Genomic DNA, 20,031 nt, shown 5'->3' with positions numbered 1-20,031 from the left:
CGCGCCGCCACCCGCTCTCCCCTTCCCCTCCGACCACCACACCTAGACAGCGAAGAACTCATCATATTCGACGCGGAGGAGGACCTCGTGGCGTCGCTGGCCAAGTACACGGCGGAGCTGTCGGCGAAGTTCGCGGCGGAGAGGGGCGCCTTCACCGTCGTGCTCTCCGGCGGCTCCCTCGTCAAGGCCCTCAGGTTCTGGACCGGCCTCCGACCGCCAAGTTGTTGGTTTCCGGATTGTGTGGGGTGCCTTAGGTCTTGACCTTTTGGGTTTCGCAGGAAACTAGCGGAGCCGCCGTACCTGGAGGCAGTGGATTGGAGTAAATGGCATGTGTTCTGGGTGGATGAGAGGGTGGTGCCCAAGGATCACGCGGATAGCAACTACAAGCTCGCCTCAGATGAGTTCCTCTCTAAGGTACTCACTTGTTTAGTCAAATCCAACTGTTTCGGTTGTGAAAGCTGGACGAGGGTTTCTGTTGATCTGATACTGTGCAGAAATGGGTTCATGATCTGTTTTGAGTGATGGAGAATGGAAATATGGAATTATTTTTAGTAGATTATATACTTTTTTATCTTCTTGTCTTGTTGGACTTATTACTGTCATGCTAGGGTTGTCTTCCCAGAACCCGCAATACCATACATGCCAATAACGGAATAACACTTGCTGTTACTAGAGCTTGTTTCAAAATCACCTGCTGTCTCATGGAGCAACCTTATTATCTCATCACGTTCATCGTCTCTGCAAAATATGATGTGTGTAAGAGCAGAGGATGTAGTGACAATCCTATTCACATTGTTGGCAGGACTTGATGTGTCATTGCCATCTATACCATTTCTACCGTTGCTTGCCAATGGTGCCAAAAACTGTGCTCCTTGATCAATTAGTTTTTCCTGAGATGGCTATTATCTAGGACACACAAAATGATTCCATGTAGTGGTTATCACTCCAGACTTTGAATATGGCAATGTGGTTTCAAATCCCAGTGGAACCTACTTTTCTTAACATAGAAAGAGAATTTGTGATATGCCACTCAAAAGATTAAACTAAAGAGCCTGACAGTGGTCTTTCTTGCAGCTTTTCTTTGTGGTAATTTGTTGACTTAAATGCAAGTGAAAGCCTGACAGTGGTGTTTCTGCAATTACAGAGTTGGACCCTGGTAATATAATAGGTAAACTTATGGCTCTCTCTTTTTCTTAGCACTTACTTGGCAAGTTCTAGCCATGAGTTACATACTGCTACCCTACACAGCCCTCAGTAAATTACTCCCATCAGTTTATTTATTTATTAGTCCATCCAGGCATGAAAAGTTGATGTGTAACAACCATCAGTTTCATTCATTAATAAGTGACACCCGTATTTAATTAACTAAAAACAATGAAATGAAAATTCTGGATTGCTGCTGCTGTTGTTCCAGCTCCAAAGTTCAGACTCCTGAGGAGAAGGCGAGTATGTTTTCAAACATTTTTTTAGATAATGAAGTACGTTTTCAAAAATGACCTGCTAAAAAAATCAGTCAGAAACATAGTGCAGATCAATTTTTCTTGTGTAACCATTTGTTTGCTTAGTTCCTGCATTAATTGAGTTATTACATTTGTTTAGCCTGGTCAGCTAGGCTCCAACATGATGCATGCCTGCATCTTTTTTTCTTTTTTAGATGCTGCATGCCTATATCTGTCTTATAACCTTATTGGTACAGTAAGGGGCAAGAAATGCACAGTTTTTCCAGAAGTACAGGCAGATAGTAGCTGCTCCTGAAGCAGATTCATTGTTTAGTTTTCCCTGTCACTTGATTAGCATATATTAATTTTATTTTGGCTGCAAACTATGTAATATTTTCATTTGAAGTTGTCATTGAGTTGCAGTAACTTGTTTATATCTTATAAAAAATCATCGGTTCTCCTTCATGTAATAGTTAGTAGTTTTCATCATTGTTTCAAAGTTGTGTGATGAAGTATGTTCATTACTGCAGGTTTGAGTGCAGCTGCTCTCCATCTTCCTCGTTCCCATTCATCAAATTGAAACAACAGTTAAAGGGCTGTGAGCTGCTGACACTATCCAAGGTAAAATTACAATCGTTGTACTCAATCTTCTTGCTTGTGAGCTGCTGATCTATTTCCCCCATTCAAATGAAATGGCTTGGTCATTGATTTCTGTGTGCTGATTTCTTTGTTTGCCGATTCCTGCAAAAAATATAACTATGCATCTTTGTTTTAATGAATTGATATTCAATACTTCACTAAGGAGTGTCCCTGTTTACATGAAATGCATAAGTAGGGATGAAAGAACGCCATGTAAATGTACAGAGCTTCTGAAATCTGAATGGGTAGGGGACACCGAGGTCACCTTGGACTCGTCCTACAGAGGCACCCTCTGTAGGAACACCCTGGGAAGGGCGGCTGGTGCAGCCGCCCCTACAGAGGCTCTAGAGCCGCCCCTACAGTTAAATTCTGTACTAGTGTATGTTTGTGTATCTTTTCCACAAATGGCTTACATGTTTTATTTAATATATACTCCAGGTGCGGGGTAAACAATGTGGCGTTGCTCCAAGTCATGACAATGATACACTCTTTGTCGGCAATATCTGTAAAACATGGACAAAAGAACATGTATGACAATTGAGATTTGTTTTTGTGATTTTCATTTGCTTCTTCACCGAAGAAATAACTTGTTTTGGCTTTTGCAGTTGAAGGATAAACTGAAGAGTTATGGAGTTGAAAGTTTTGATGACTTACTACTGGTTGAGGATACTAACAATCCTGGGATGAATCGTGGCTATGCCTTGCTTGAGCTTTCTACTCGACCTGAGTCAATGGATGCTTTCAGGATATTGCAGAAGAGGGATGTAGTCTTTGGAGTTGATCGTAGTGCAAAGGTTTCCTTTGCTGATTCCTACCCTCAAGTCGATGACGAAATAATGGCACAGGTGACTACTTATTTTGTACAGTAATTATAACTTAAAAATCAATCATGAATTGCCCATTAACACGTGTACCCAATAGTTTCTATGTATCTACCTGATCTGTTTAAACTTTAAAGTTGTTGCATCCTGATTTATGTTATTTATGATTCAGGTCAGAACTGTATTTCTTGATGGCCTTCCTCCCTCATGGGATGAAGACCGTGTTAAGAAATATCTCAAAAAGTATGGAGCTATTGAGAAAGTCGAACTTGCTCGAAACATGCCAGCTGCCAAGAGAAAGGATTTTGGGTTTGTTACATTTGATACGCATGATAATGCTGTTGCTTGGTAACTCTGAGATTGGTGAAGGTGATCACAAGGTCTGTTTTACAAATTGCAACTATATTTGCAGTGTCCATATAAATATATATTATGTCATTGTGCAAGTTTTTTTTTTGTAATGATTGCAATTTCCCGATTCAGGCAAAAGTAAGGGCTAGACTGTCGCGGCCACTACAGAGACCACCTAGAATGAAGCATGGATTGAGAGGAAATTTTAGAGTCGGGCATGGTGCCCCACGAGGTGGCCGTTTACCGTATGCTCGTGCTCCTCCACCTCGCAGGCCTCCGCCACGTCTTGTTCGACCTGCTGTTACAATAAATCAAACAAATGCTCATCTTCAGGAAATTATGAGGCTTCCTTGTATACAATTTCATACTACAGCAAAGCAACTGAAGGAAACTGCGGCTAGGAAAAGATCTGCATTGTCCAAAAAGAATACACAGGTACTATGTGAAACCTTTTATCTCTCTTTGCATTAAAAAGGAACATATAGTCCTTTTGGAGAAGTACATAGCTATTCTTTTGTTCTGCTCCTAAATATGGTCCAGGCTTAGTTTCCTCTTGCTGATTAGAAATATATATGGATGTGTTTGTGCTCATAAAATGTCTTGGGAGGCAGCTGCATGTATGTTTATATTTGCTTTACGCTTCAAAGTTCATGGTTGATAGTACTGCACCTCACAGAACTCTAGTACTGCAGCTCGTGTTTTGCTTCAGTGTTCAATTAGCTTTGCCACCACTAGTCTCAGTTTAACTAATGCATGTCAATGATTTTTTCAGGAGGAATCTTGAGTTTGAGAAGGAGCATGCGAATGGTGGGACGATGGCCAACATACATATCAAGGGAACCTTCGCTGCTACAGTAGACATTAGTCTTTTGATTCGAATGAGTTCAAACAGTTGTCTGTGCTTTGTCTGTGCTTAACACATTATTATGTGTTAAGCTATCTACTTGTGTTCTCATTTAGTTTGACACTCGGTGTGTTTTGTTAAAGATTTTGTATGAACAAATTATATTTCGTTTTAATGGATGTCGATGCTTCCTTCATTATGTATTTGTCGTTTTGCGATTATTAATTTAAGCTACCAAACAAAGTGTCGTAACATGAATTATTAATATATTAATCTGGCGTTGCAATATATGATGGCACATATAACAACCACATTTAGTCGTGGCAATAGGTACGATAATCGTGGCAATAGAGAAACTATCTCTTGCAACTACAAAAAGATGACGGTGGCAATAGAGGAATCTACCTATAGCAACCAGATAGTTAGTAGCGTGGCAATAGATGACCTGTCTGTAGCAACCAACCTAAGTAACGTGGCAATAGCCTATGCCATCTATAGCAACCATTCAGAAACGTGGCAATATACGATATCTCTGTAGCAACCAACCTGAAGAGATGTTGCAATAACCTAAGCCACCTATAGCAACCATTTAGGCGACGTGGCAATAGAGAACCTCTATTGCAATGCTTTCTCTGCGTAGCAACAACCACGATTGCAACACCTGTGTTGCGTTGCGCTTGCATTGTGTTGCTACACGACCAGCGTGTCGCAATACGTATCGCTAGCAACGCCTAGTTCGTTGCAATTGATACTATTACCACACCCATAGTGGTTGCAATTGCTTTTGTTACAACACTCACCAGGTGTTGCAAAAGCGTCAAAAGTGTTGCAATAGAGGGGCTGTGTGTCGCAACTAAAATGTAACCCATTGCATTATGCTATTGCTACCCTTACAAGTGCAACGACATTTAACCAAAAAAAATTGGTAGCAAAATTACTATGGCTACCATTTTTGGGTCTTTTGCTACACTTTTTTGGCGTTGCAGTAGACCGAAAATCTTGTAGTGCTCCCTCTTTGTCCATGTCCATATCCAAACAACTACTTCTCCCCCAAGGCTTTCATATCTTTGTACCAGTCTCTCCCTTTTGTCATCAATTTCCATAAAAGGTATGCCTCTTTTTGATACAAAGGGTTGCACTTAGGGGTAGATGGTTGACACTTGAATCTTGCATTTTTGATGGACACCACCACATATGTTGGAATGACACCACTTGTAGCCCTTGAGATACCTCATGTAGGATCTTTGACCTTGATACCAATTGGTGGGCACCTCACCCTATGTCATAGCATGGGTCATTCATTTGATAAACTTGAGCTCTTGTTTGTGAGGGAACTTGCTTTACTTGATGATCACTAAAAGTTGAGGATCACTTGTGGAACCATCATTTGATGTGTGTAACATCCCGAATGTTAAAAAGCAACTAAAATTTTGATCATGAGCATCATCAAGCATAAGCATCCAGTGTCATGCCATAAATGCATTTCATGTTGCAATAATAGCTTTCATATGTTGCATATATAGTGTTTCATATGTGTTGCATAAGTGATGTTTCATATGTTGCATAAGTGATGTTTCATTTATAGCTTTGCTATGTTGCAAATGTGGTGTTTCATATATTGCATATGCTATGTTTTAATTGTTGCATGAAATGTTACCTTTGATATCAATTTAAGAAACTTTGTGAATTTATATATGAGAATTCGCTTAAACAAATAAAATTTTGTTAAAATAAACTTTGTAGTTTAAAGTGTACTCTTTAATATTGGACAAAGGTTTGTTTGAGTTTTTAAGCCAAACATGTTTAAATTTGAGCCCAAATCTCGGATTCAGTGCTGAATTTCATACTTAGCAAACTCTGTCTAAGTCCCTACAAATCAGAGTTAAGTACTTTGGCAATTTAATTAGAGCAGTGAACTCGCGGTGAGCCCCTAGTCACGACTGATGCCCCTGTTTAACTACTATCATGCTGTAGAGGCTGGAGCAACGCCGCGCTGATGAGCTCAGCTTCGCCGTGATGCCATGGCCACGGTCGAGCTTGGTAGGGGTCCATATCGGTTCAATTGATAGCATAGACAAGTTCACGTGAGCCTAGCGAGCGTGCCGGTAACCTCCGCATCGCCGATGACCACGTCGGTGACCGCCTCTGCCGTGCCGGAGTACCGCCGGTCCGTCATCGTCGATGACAAGCTAGCTACGAAGCCCTAGGCACTCAACTGGTACCATAGATCGATGCGCAAGCTCGTTGTGAGCATGATGGTGGTCTCCTCATCACCGGAGAGTGCGCCATTAGTCACTGTTGTCTTGCCGGAGCATCGCCGTGCCGCCATTGTGACCAGCGTGGTCGCTGCCATGCCTTAACCGGTCATCCGTCACCACCAGTTGACGCGAGGAAGAGGGGAGTCCGCCGAGCTAAGTCTCGCTGCCAGCGAGGTCGCCGCTAGCGAGCACCCACCGGTCAAAGGCCGTGCGCCCGTAGTTAGTGCGGGAGCACTGTGCAGTTGACTGCGGTCGCTTGTCAGTCTCTGTGGCTAGCTGGGGCTGAGTGAAAAATGATTTTCATCGGTTTTATCTTTTTTAGAAAATGTTTAAACGTGCTGATTCTTGTTTATTTCATAACTAATTACTAGAGCATGCTAAAAATATGAAATTTGATCTGTAGCTTTGTTATGAGATGCTTTACATGAGAAAAATATGAGTTGGTCAAAAATAGTAATTTTTGTATGCTTAAAAATTACCTCTTTTAATTAATAAATAAATAAACCTTGCATGCTTTTTATAGGCTAGAATAATTATGCTTTAATCATGGAACTTTTTGTGTATGCTTTACATGCTAATACCTACCTTCACAAAAAAGTTTGGTACTGTTTTGATAATTCAAAATTGGTTAATTAATTTAAGTGTGTTTAAATGCCTTTTATGGATTAATAAAAATAACAAATGATTTCTATAAATCCCTAAATGACTTGGTGTGATTTTGGAGTTGATTGTAGACCTTGGGACACAAACACTTTTGTTGTTCCTTGGCAACTCTTTTACTTCCTTGTTGTACTCATGGTTAACTTGCTAGTTAATAAATAAAATAGTTTACTCAATTAACTAATTAGTAAATACATATGATTAGGTCATGAAATGATCCTTGCTTGCCTCATGGTTGAACTTGTGTAATGTTAGTTAAATACCTTGCCTTACTTGACTAGTATAATGTGATAAGTGTTGCTTTCTTTATAACCACGTAATCAACTTGTTTATATAATTATTAATATGCATTAATTATAAGTTCTTTAATGATGATCATGAGTTAAGATGTTCTCATGTTAATCTTGCTGGTCCATGTTAAGTTAACCCTTCAATGATAGACAACTAATTAACTTGTTAGTTAATAATGAAAATGCCTTTTATGATAAAAGCCCTAGTTCTTTGGTGAAGGAAAATTGTACTCAACTTTCTTAACTTTGTTAGACTCCTGTTAATGCACATGAATGTCTTTGATCATGCATCATTGCATGTAGTCCATCATGTTAAGCAAAGCATCATTTATTACGTGTAGTTTAAACGAGAGTGAGAAGACTCGTGTTGATCAAGTTTCAGAGAAGGTCCATCCACCGGTTGTGTTGGTGCCTAGTCTAACTTCTGGATCCTCTATGGAATCTAATCTTCTCTGCAACGCAGGCAAGCCCCGGTGCATAAACCCTCTTTTAGTATTTACAAATCTTTATTACACTTTATGTCTTGTGAAATGTGCATTAAGTAATTAGGAGTTGGTCGAATACCGTTGCTGCATGATTACCTTGGTAATAAGGTATTCTTAGGTATACCCTGTTAGTATGTGTAGGTCATTTCCTCTTATGCTTAGTAATGCTTAGACTTTGATAGAAGTTGAATGATGGTTTCATCATTCGTGGGAGATAGGTTTTACTTGGCTCTTCTTGGCTCTGCGTTTGGGGTCATGAGAATACCATGATAAATGATAATATTTAAATTGAGACCAGGCAGGAATTGATGTTAAGGTAGGTGTTGGGCAGACAGGCTCGCCTGGTCGTGCTTGTCCCACCTATGTTGATTAAGGACCGATTGTTGTAGGACCGCTTGTGATCGTGACTTGTAGTACTGGTCACATATTCCGATAAGCCTGATACCCCAGCTATTCCATTATGTGAAAAGACAACTACGCACTAGGCATGGGAGATGGTGAGAGTAGCATGTACACATCCTGTGGATCCACTAGGAGTGGCACAGGGAGGTGGAGTACTATGCTCTCGGGTAGCATAGACTGGTTCACATTTTGGAGGATCCGAGTGAAAGTTGATATATGTAAGTCCGAAACCGGGACCTGCATATGTCGTGTGGTAAGGAAACCCTAGCTGGGCTAAATCGATACGAATCGCCATTTGCTCCACGATAACAGGAGACACGATCAACTGGATTGCATCGTAGTGTTAATCTATGAAACATGGTTACTTATGGAAATGAGATGAGGTGATTAATGAAGTGCTTGAGTTAAAATAGGTGCAAATTGGATACTGATAATGAATTAATACACAACTAAAATATTGCAAGTAAGGATCCACTTGTAGTAAGCTTTTCTACAAAAGTTACTTCTTACTTCAAACTTTTCTTTAAGCCTGCATGCCCTTGGAGTCTTTTCTTTTAGTTGGGTAAGACTTGTTGAGTACTCTCAAGTACTCATGGTTTGTTAACCCCTATTGTAGGTGCTGACTAGTGCTGCTAATCAAGGTCATGTCGGTGGGCTCGACATGATCTGGCTATCTCTTCTACCTTAGATGTTTCACCTAAGTCGATTCTGCAATTCCACTCACCATTTGGAACTTAGTTAAGTTTATATTTAATCATGTTTTTGTAAACTAATGTTATAGGTCTTTCGGACCCTGATGTAAGATATTTTTGTACCAAGTATTGTAATATTGTGGTAACTCCATGTTGATCCTATATAGTTGTAAAATGTGGATGATTCAGGGTTCTCTGTGGACACCCAACAGACTACCGAAATTATTTGGCTCTCATGTGCAGCAGTCAGAGGTCTTAAGGACAATGACAGGTGCATGTGGGCCATATAATTTGGGTGGTTCTACCACAATGTGCTAGATACCACTTGTATGAATCTCACTTGTAACTATGTGATAATCTAGATAACCATGTGTAGAGACAATCATGGAACCACTTGTAGGATTTTCTCAATTATAACCATTTCTTGAATACTTGTGATTATCATGAGCTTCTATTGTTGACTTGAACTAGATTGATTTGCCTAAGCTTCTAAGTCCGGTTTGAACCCTCTCTAAGCTTCTTCACACACATTAAGTGGTTATCTTATCGAGGTTGTACTTGTCACTTGTTTGGCAATCCAAAATAGATCAAGTACTTGGGTTCACTAGCTGATAAACAAACTCATATACTACCACTAGATCAATTAATCATTCAAGCAATAGTGGTAGGCTATCAATTTTAAACTTTTCATTTGTTATGCATGATCCTAATAAGCATGTACTATATGCACTAACCATATACTAGTAAGGGATGAAAATAATCATGCACATTACAATGACACCTTTGCTATGTTGGAGAAGAGGATAGTCACATAGATTCCAATTCATTTCTCCAATAGTAATGTGAAGTCCAATTTATAAGCTTGGTGAAGACCAATCATTCATATTGAAATCCATTCTTCACCCATAGGAGTTGAGAACAACTAATGGTCAAGTGCACTTGTTGTGGTTGGCTTGCATCTTTTCTTCATCTTTGCTTGCTTGAGAGCACCAAAAGTGAGAATACCTCTTGAATTTCAATGACTTGCTCTCTTTTGGGTGTTGCTTGGTTGCTAGATCAACCCTTTGATTCTTCAACTAAGCATCTCAAATGTTCCTTAGATCACCACTTCTATTTAGCCTTCCAAGCACCATGCTTGATTTACCTACAAAAGGCGGCAAGCCCCTACACATAAAGAGAAGTGACCTCTCTCCAAAGAACTATTCTTGATACTCACTTGAGATAACTTGATTTATTGATCCAAGTGACCGACTTAACTTGATGTGTAACCTTGAATCCTTGTTCTTTAAGTCCTTTTATTTCCACTTATTTAAGTCCTTTTCTTTCTACCAAATGATCTCCAAATATCACTAGAACTTAAACTTTCATCTTCATCTTGAGTTTGATCTTGATCTTCTAATTTGAGTACCAAATGTGTGCCAAGTACACTCCACAATCAAATGGCCTTGTACTTTTTCCTTATCATGCTTCGATCTCATCTCAAAACCAAACGTAGGTACCTCAACCACTTATAAACATGATTCCAACTTGAGGACCTTTCAATCAAAGTGACTCTTGATCAATCCAATAGTTATCACTTTTCTGGCAGATTCTGTATCTTTCAAAGAAAAATTCATATCTCCAAAAGTAAAGGTCCAAATCCCACGAAATTTTGTGGTGATGTGGTTCACTAAGTCATCTAGAAGCTGTAGAAATTTGAGATTAATTGAACTTCTAGATTGCTACCAGATTTCAAATCTTCCCACACTGCTATATGCTAAAAATTGCTGCACTATAGCTGAAAAGATTCACTCTGAAACCGAAGCATCTCTTATCCAATTCTCACAAAATTCATACAGCATCTTGTACCATAAGTCTAGAGAATGCATACCAAATTTCATGCCAATACAAATAGATTTGATCACTCAAACATGGCTAAGATCACAATTCACTCAGATTTTGCAATATAGGACAGATTTCAATCACTTGAGCATACTTCATCAAAATGAACCAAACTTAAAATAGACTTGTTTGAATACTTTTACAAGACATATATCTATTCAATCCACTTACTAAATATCATGTTATGAACTTATCCAACACAAATCAATCCAAACTTGATTACTAATCAATTTATCCATTCAATCATCTCATATCAAGCAATATATGCATATATATCCAATTCAATCAACTCATATGCATCCAAATGAAATGATCAACAAGGGATATACCTTGGTTATCTCATGATCATCCTAATCAAGCTTCAACTCAATTATTTGCAAGCCACCAATTATGGTCAATAAATCATCCACAACTTGAATATGACACTTGTATGTTGTAGCACATTGGACTTCACTAATTGACATGGCATTGGGTTGATAATCATCATTCTTCGCTACTTGGCTCAATCACATAATTAGAAAGATGAATATTACTTGAACCAAGTCTCCAATGCCGATGGTACCTACAATTAATCATCCACTTTTTGATGGTACCTAAACTAGTTTAGGTCCTCTCAAGTTAGGTGCAACATACTTAGGCATAGCGTTAGTATGAATAGAGGGATGTTTTGCAATAGCAACCATAGAGGTACTATTACCATCCTTCCTAAGCATAGAATAATCATTAATTAAAATGGGCTTAGGAGTATTACCTAGGGGACATGAATGTGCCATGTGTCCCCTTTCCCGGCATGAGTAGCAATTTCTCTTGGTTAGAGCCTTCTCTTCCTTGTTCTTGTATTGCTTCTCATTGCCTTGCCTCTCATGAGTTGCTTGAGTCTTCTTCTTAAGCTTGGTAGGACACCTCAAGGCAAAGTGTCCCATATCTCCACACTTGAAGCACTTGATGTGAGCATAGACTTTCTTCTCTTATTGATTCTTGCTCATTATCTTGGCATCTTGATCAAGCATTGGATGCCTTGCTCTTCCACCCCTTCTTATTTTCTTCTTCTTCTTCATCAAGTCACCATCATCTTCATGATTGATCTTGATTTGCTCTTGGGGTGTATTTTCTTGCTCATCTTGTTACTTTGATTGAGGCTCTTCTTGTTGCTTTACCAATTGCTTGGTTGGGCACACAGAGATTAGATGACCCAATGTGCAGCACTTGAAGCACTTGGCATGCTTTAGCCTCTCTTCTTCTTTCTTCAACTTGAGCTTTTCTTCATTCGGGCACCTATTTGCAAGATGTCTCACATCATGGCACTTGAAGCACATGAAATGAGATAGCCTCTTTTGTTCTTGATTCTTCATCTTTCTTTCTCTTTTTCTTTCGCCCTTTGTCATGCTCTTGTTGAAACCAACGCCACACTTATCACCATAGCTTCTTTGATTCTTCAACATATGCTCAAAGGTGACTTTTAAGTTGTAGCACCTCTCTAACTTGTTGCTCAATTTCTTCACTTCTCTTTTAAGCTCATTGTTCTCCTTCAAAATGTTAGTCTCACAAGACATAGAGGTAGAACAAGCATCTAATTGTGAAGAACATGTCATATCTAATAAATCATCACAAGAGGTGGATACATGCTTTTTCCCATCACAAGAGTTAGTCACATGTTGCAATTGATCACTTGACTCATGTGATGAGCTCTCATTATTTTTAAGTTTATTTGAAAATGATTTAATGAGAGAAGCACGTTGTTCTAATAATTCTTCATGAGACACAAGACGTTTCTCATAAGTCAATTTTAGCTCATCATGTGAAGATTTAAGAACATCAAGTAAGTGCTTATGTTCTTCACATGAATTCTTTAGAAATGAGTTTTTATTTTCCAATTTCATTGTTTTAGCTTTCTTATTTTCTAAAGACATGGTCATGCTATCAAGTCTACTAACAAGCTCATCATATGAATCAACATGATCAACCACATTAGCATTTTGTACCTTTGTGTCACCTTATGACATGAAGCAATGTGGTGAAGGTGATGGACTTGTAGAAGCATCACTCTCATATCCCCAGCATGAACCATCATCGACAAGTGTGCTTGGAGTATCATCATCAATTGCATCACTTGTGGCATCATCATCAACCTTGTCTAGTGAACTTGTGGTAGATCCTTCATTATCATCACTTGACCATGAGGTGGAGTAATCTTCCACAACCACCAAATTGTGGTCATGCTCGACACACTCATGCGCCTTCTTTTTGTGATCATCCTCCTTCTTGAAATTTCCATCATCCCATGTGGAGGAGTCACCATAGAGAGCTTGGAGTGCCATCCACATATCATGAGCACTCTCCAAATCTTACACACGTCTAAAAACATCATCATGCAAAGCACACATTAGATAATAATGAGCATGTGTATCAAGTTGCAAGCAATCCTATTGTGCTTGGGTTAGGTTGTCCTTATCCAAAGCATCACGAGAAAAACCAACAACAATGATCCACCATGCCTTGGGACCCAAATCACATAAATGATCAAGCATATGACGTTTCCACCATGCATAGTGTGTGCCATAAAAAATGTGTGTCACACTCAACATCAAGCCCAAAGTTCGCCATCCTCTCGGGTCGGTGAAGACCACAAATGAGAGTCATAGCTCTAATACTACGTGTAGGGTCGAGATGGCGGACTAGAGGGGGGGGGGGGTGAATAGTCATTTCTAAAAAATAATCGCGCTGGCTAACCGAAACAAATGCGGAATTAAAACTATCGGTCTAGCCAAGACTACACCCCTCTATCTATGTTCTCAAGCACCTTAAAAGATCCTAAACTAGGAACTAAGGTGCCGGGCTAGCTAGAGCTCACCTAACCAATTCTAGGAGCAAGGTCACATAAACCTATGCCACTAGTACTTCAAGCAACGGGGGAGCTCCTACACATGCTAGTAAGCAAAAGCACAAAGCCACCTAAGCTCACTAGCAATTCTCAATAACAAGGCTACACAAGCCAAATTATAGAGTGCAAATTACTTAGCTACACAAACTAAGCAATGTGACTAACAAGGTTACTCAAACCAAATTAGTCACGCAAAGAGAGCTACTTCTATGCTACACAAGCAAGAAGGTAACTAGCAAGCTACACAAGCTAACTAATTACAAGAGCAACTACACAAGCACAAAATGTAAAAAGTAAATACAAGCTTGTGTAATGGGGAATGCAAACCAACCGGGAGACAAGGATGACACAATGATTTTTCTCCCGAGATTCACTTGGTTGCCACCAAGCTAGTCCCTGTTGTGTCGACCACTCACTTGGTGGTTCGGCGGCTAATTGGCATCACCCGCCAAGCCCACACGTTGTGCACCACAAGAACCTACCCATAAGTAAGGGTAGCTCAATGACATGCTCTACTAGTGTTGCTCTTTGTGGCTCCCACAAGGTGAGCATGGTACCCCTCACAAATCCTTCTCCGGAGCACCGCACAATCCTCTTGCATGCTTCACAATAGAGAACTCGCCACCAAGCCATCTAGGAGGTGGTAACCTCCAAGAGTAACAAGTACCACTAGCTTGCAACTCAATCACCTAGTGCCACTCAATGCAATCTCACAATGCAATCGCACTAGAATTACTCACTCGCAATCGATTCGCACTCTTGCAAGCTCAAGTGAGTTAGAGGCATCCAAGCACTCCTACACAAAGCCACATAGGCATGAGGGTCCTCAGCTTGCAGCCCAAGGCTGGCTAGTGTTTGGTTTTATAGCCCCTAAGCGAATAAAGCTGTTATACCCCTTCACTGGTGTCGTGCCTCGATAGTCACCCCGTCGGGAAATTGATATCGATGCCGACGGGGGTTGTCGAATTTACAACTTCTAGGCCCTCAGGAGCACCGTAGCAACTCCTCTTCAGGATCTTTGTGCTAAGTTACATACACATACCCAATACAAGGCATTCTAGACAACCCATTCACATACCCACTTTAGTCTTACATTATTTCCCAAACTGTTATTAATGATAAAATAGAGTTAGAAGGTGTATGACTACTGAGTCTGATACTTCGAACAATTATATTGCTAAACTGGGTTGCCACTCTTGTCACTCATCTACTCATCAAGTTACACGCATCTCATCTTGGATACGCCAACTCCAAGGTCTGCTAACTGCTGTCCTCGCCGGAGCTAGATCCGAGGAGAAGCTCAGACTACCTACAAAACAACTTAACGACTGCACCATGAGTACATTGCGTACTCGTAGGGCTTAATTCCAACATATAGTATTTGATGGATGCATAAGGTATGACATGCTATGCTCAACATTAGAAGTAAAGGTATTTACCATTATAACAAAAGTGCTCATAATCCATTGTTTATACTACCATGGGTATAGAAAGAAAGAACAACCAAATAGTTTCATCCCAAAGGACTCTAGGCTTTCAAGACTCTGTAGAGGTGTACAACTGTATCCACATGGAAAAATAGGACAACCTCCATACACCGGACCTGGTAGTAAGGGTTGCCTCACATTCTCCAACCTTTCCCTAATCTGGCCCGAGTGTCACATGAAAGGTTCAGCTGGGTTCCTGATCAATGTCCTGGACATTCCCGACCGACGCCACCCCCTTGCTAGTTTTAGGATAAATAGGTCACAACTAATTACTTGGCTTATCGACCCCATCCACGACATATGGTTTGTATGGGTGGTTACTCAGACTTACATATCTCAATACACGGTCCTTACTACTCCATGAGCTACATCGCCTAAGATCCCACACTCATGATGACCTACCCCTCACATGAGCAAGATATCCAAGTTATCATCAAGATTATCATATTAGAGATATTAGTCCTTAGCCAAATTGGTTAGGTAAGTCAAGTTGTACCCTCATTGGTTTTAATAGTTAATTATCTAGGTGTAGCATCCTACATGCACGAGTATGAGTTCCCTTCTCATGCTCGACTTCTACTGTTGCCCAAGCAACTAAGCAATAAGCATTAAGCGTTCCCATTCCATTGTTTAGGTGAGGGACTTCTACAAATTATTAGACTACTCTAGGTGTAGTATAAGAGTGGTCATTATCCAAGACTACATGTAATGCATAACTCATAATGCAACTTGGTAAGTATCCAAAGTAGGGTTTATAATAGTGGGGTGCCTGCCTGATGGTGCTGCCGATTCTGACGACTCCAAGCTAGCGGCGACTCGCACACGATCCTCACTACGCTAGACAACCAAGCCTGAAAGGATAAAACCAATGATTGGAGATAATCGAGAGAGAGATAAAGAAACTAGGATTCCTACTTGGGATTTAGGAAGACACATCTACTGTGACTATATTGCTATTAGATATAACCTAATCTTGGTGACTTATAGACTGCACTAGCTGACCTACTCTAACATTCACTGTGGTAGTCGAACACTCCGTCCTATTGATGGACGCTCCGCTGTGCTGGATGCCAAGGTGGGTTGACTCGAGTTGGCTCTGTTTGGCTCTAGCAGATGCTCCGCGGGGTTCATGAATGCTCCGATGGGTTTTGGGTACTCTCGGGTTACTAGGTTGCTAGGTGCATATAATTCAGTGGATACTCCGACATGTGTGATGGACGATCCGGTAGGATCTAAATCCTCTTGGGTTCTCTGGCTGTGAGTCTTTATAATTCAATGAATACTCTGATCGATCGTCAAATACTCCGCTATGTCCCCTGAAAGGTATTTAAGCTGTTGGTGGCTAAATCTCTGGTTCAACGGACACTCCGTCCTACCGATGGACGCTCCATCAATTGGGCGATACAACCTATGCTCTTGGGTTCTCGGGTAAAGGCTTGGGGATTCATGTCTAGATCCTTAGTAGTGGCTTGCATACATGTGCTAGACATCTCTAGTGTAGCTTAGGTGACCTGCTATGCTTAGGGTACTTAGGGTTAAGGCTTTGGTTAGCTAGCACAACTAGTGACGTACTATTCTAAGAGAAACCTCGATACAGAAGAGGGATTGAGCTGAAAAACATACTTGATTCTCATCCTTGGGGTGTCTCTTACCAACCAATCCCCATGATCCATCCATGCAAGAGAAGAGACTTGCGTTAGGGTTTGGGGATTGACCTCAAGATGGTAGAAAGAGAGAGCTCTTGAACTAACCATGGGATGAGAGATGGTTGAAGTCCATGATCTTGATCCATAGCTGCTCTTGCTGTCCTAGATATGCTAGATCCACCTTCTCTTCTCCATCCTTTCCACTTTCTCACTCTAGTTCTTGCTTTCTCCTTCTTGCCTTCCATTCTAGAGAGAGAGGAATGAGAGAAATGGGGAGAGTGGGAGAGTGAGTGGAGCTGAGGGTCAGTTGCTGGGATATGTCTCCACTTTATGCTGACATGTGGGCCATAGCATAATAATGGATGACAGCTCATTTCCTTCTCTGCTTGAAGTCGCTGTAGTCTTATTGAATGATCTGGTAGTCACAGTGGACTGTTCGGTAGGTTACTATCCTGCTGACTCTAAGTCCATAAACCTGATCTCTTCAATCTTAAGGTCATGTTGGAGTCCATAACCACTTTAGTTATTCTTGATGATCACAATGTTTGAAGTTGGGCCCTTCGAGCACTATCCCTCTTTGTTGGTCTATCAGTTGACCTTGATTGACCAAAAGGTGAGAGTTTATGGTGTAACGGATCTTGTGTCATTATAATCGTCCCCCACTTTAATTCAAGCTCATCCCTGAGCTTGTAAAGGGGTTGCCTTGAGTTCCATTGGGCCCTTCTCAAAAATTATGGTGGCCATTAGGTTTGGGCGTAAAGGATCGGAATGATACGATTGGTGACTCGCTAGGTTGGATCACGTGCTGACAATAAAGTTGACACATTGGCAAACAATCAAACCTTTGTACTCTAAATTCTCATTTTTGGAGATTTTACTCAGCCTGACGGACGATCCAACTGTCATCACGGACTCTTCGGTGCTCCACTAGCCTGAATTTTAACCGGTGTGTTTACCAACTTGGCGGACGCTCCATGGTCCTCATGGACTGTCCGATAAGGATCAAACTATATATAGGCCGATAGCCACCTAGACATGTCACTTTCTTTCCTTCAACCGTCGGTCCCCCTCCTTTGTGCACGTGCGCCTACACCACCGCCCGCTCCACGACATCTGCCCCTTGAGATGCTTTCCCCAGAGGCTTGCGGTCACGTGCTCCTCCATGGGCTTCTCCAAAATGTGGGGTACCGGGTGAGATTCCCTTTTCCTTCACTTTTTGGTTCCATTTTTCAAGGTTGCAAAGCTATGTTTAGCTCGATCTATTCAAGGCTAGCAGTTCTTGCAAATCTACCTTGGGGATCTTGTAGAGGATGCTTGGATGTGTCCTTATACAGCTCTTGAAGCAGTTACATTGATGGAATTGAAGGTTTTCAAGAATTGACAGTAGGTCAGTCACTATGGGCTACTGTCTTGTTGTTAACTTGACGGATAATCCATCGTCCTAGCGGGTGTTTCTGCCATTCCTAAAAGACTTAGAAAATTTCTTTTGTACTATCTATTTCTTGTTGCTAGTTACACTAACGGATGGTCCATGATACTTGTAGATGTCCCACTAGTCGGTCTGTAGCTTATGGATGTTCTCTTGTGTGCGCGTTGCATACTATCAGAAGATCCCAATGTTCTAGCAAAAGATTTCGATAGGGACTGGGTACTCTTTGTTGCAATTATTTTTGCTCTTGGTCCATGATCCTTGATGGATGCTCCAATAGTCTCTGCCTCTCACTGAATCAGTTCAAACGTGGCTGACTCATGGACTCACTTCAAGTTTGCATTTAGTCTTCTTTATCCAAATTTGACTAATCATTGCTGTTTCCCTTCTTGGTTGTAGGCGTTCCTCCAGTCTTCGCCGTCGTTGGGCCAACCATGAAAAGGAGTCAAAGAGGGTCATTAATGACTCAAGCCATCGGGTTGTTGAGGATGATGACCCTATGGACTGTGATTGTGAAACCGAGAAGGAGGTGATAGGGAGCAAGAAGAAAGTTCTGTCGAGACGGTTGCCATCATCTTCACATGCTCCATCTTCTTCTTTTGAGGGTGAGGAGGATAACTGTGGTGGTTATGAGGGTGAGGGTGAGTCCTTGGCTTGATGTGGTATTCATGGTCGTAGAAAAAATGCATGCAGGTGCTGTTGGCCAGAACAATTGGATGCCTTAGGATGGTTACTTTGATCCGTATTTCGAAGGTATTCATTCCCAAGTTCTGGACATGATCACTCTGATGATGGGAAAATTTGATCAAAGGTTCAAGCATGAATGGGAATACTTGCAAGAGCGCCTCATCGATCCGTTGTAGGCTTTGGTACGCAATTTGACTGAGAGAATGGAGCGTCTCTCTACAAGGGAAGAGCTGCAGGGAGTTCACAATGACATTGCAGTCAATGCCCAGAACATCTCGCAGCTTAGGCTTTCCCATGAGAACCTTGTCGCTCACATCTATCGTCACTTCCCACTAGCAAACTTAGGTATTTGTATCTTATCCACCCTCTTAGGTTTGGGTTCCTTGGCCGAGGGTCACATCCTAGAATGCTTAGTCCAATTAATCCAAACTTGCCCTCATTATAGGTGTGGTCGTAGCATTTCCTCAGGCACCATTCCCTCAGGGTTACGCTTCGTCCAGCACTACCATGTCAGGTAGATATCTAAATTCCTTTGGTTCCCAACTTCTGCTCCTTACTTTCCCTCTTGTAACTTAGGACTGGCCTGTGAACTCCAGTTGTAGGGGTACCTCCAATGATGCCTACTTCAGCTTGGCTTCCTCTGTTGTATCCACAGATACCATCACCTCCATCACCGTATTCCTCACAACAATAGTAGTTCCCGCCGCCGCCTCCACAACAGTGACACGTGTTCTTGTCTTCTGACCGTCTTGACTTGAGGATTGGGAAACTGGACTTAGATGATTTGCGTGTTGCTCCACCATTTTGGGCATGGTGTTAGTATTGATGAAGTGAGCACTTGATTGAATGGGTAGCCGCCCACCGAGGTGACTAACTTGTCACGTTGGCCGTAGTCAATCGGCTGAGAACTTGTTAGACATTGTATGTCCTTCTTGTGGACCATTTGTGTGGACTTCTTGTGCTATCTATGATTTTGGTTGGCTACTGAATACTTACACTTCTATGTTACGTTGGCCATATAGAGTCTACTTCACCTCAAGTGTATTCTCTGTCTTCGATTGCTCAGTGAACTACTGTTCTTCCCACAAGTACTTTAGGTGCATGCATGCTTCCTTCCACCTGTGCTCTTACAGCAACCT

General features: G+C 41.2%; 1 long non-coding RNA gene across 2 annotated transcripts; it reads left to right on the top strand.

Annotated features, from left to right (window-relative positions):
• LOC136487647 (uncharacterized) lies at positions 1 to 2,357 on the top strand. Of its 2 annotated transcripts, XR_010767321.1 has the most exons (5): positions 1 to 194; positions 279 to 414; positions 1,075 to 1,168; positions 1,970 to 2,060; positions 2,275 to 2,357. It is a non-coding gene; the product is annotated as an uncharacterized lncRNA (long non-coding RNA). The 2 variants fall into 2 exon arrangements; XR_010767320.1 differs by lacking the exon at positions 2,275 to 2,357 and having other exon boundaries at positions 1,970 to 2,262.
• The last annotated feature ends 17,674 nt before the right edge of the window (positions 2,358 to 20,031 follow it).

This window comes from Miscanthus floridulus, chromosome 1 (genome assembly GCF_019320115.1).
Source record: "Miscanthus floridulus cultivar M001 chromosome 1, ASM1932011v1, whole genome shotgun sequence".
Lineage (NCBI taxonomy): Eukaryota > Viridiplantae > Streptophyta > Magnoliopsida > Poales > Poaceae > Miscanthus > Miscanthus floridulus.
The sequence above is the reverse complement of the archived record's forward strand: the minus strand, read 5'-3'. Positions and strand labels throughout refer to the sequence as shown.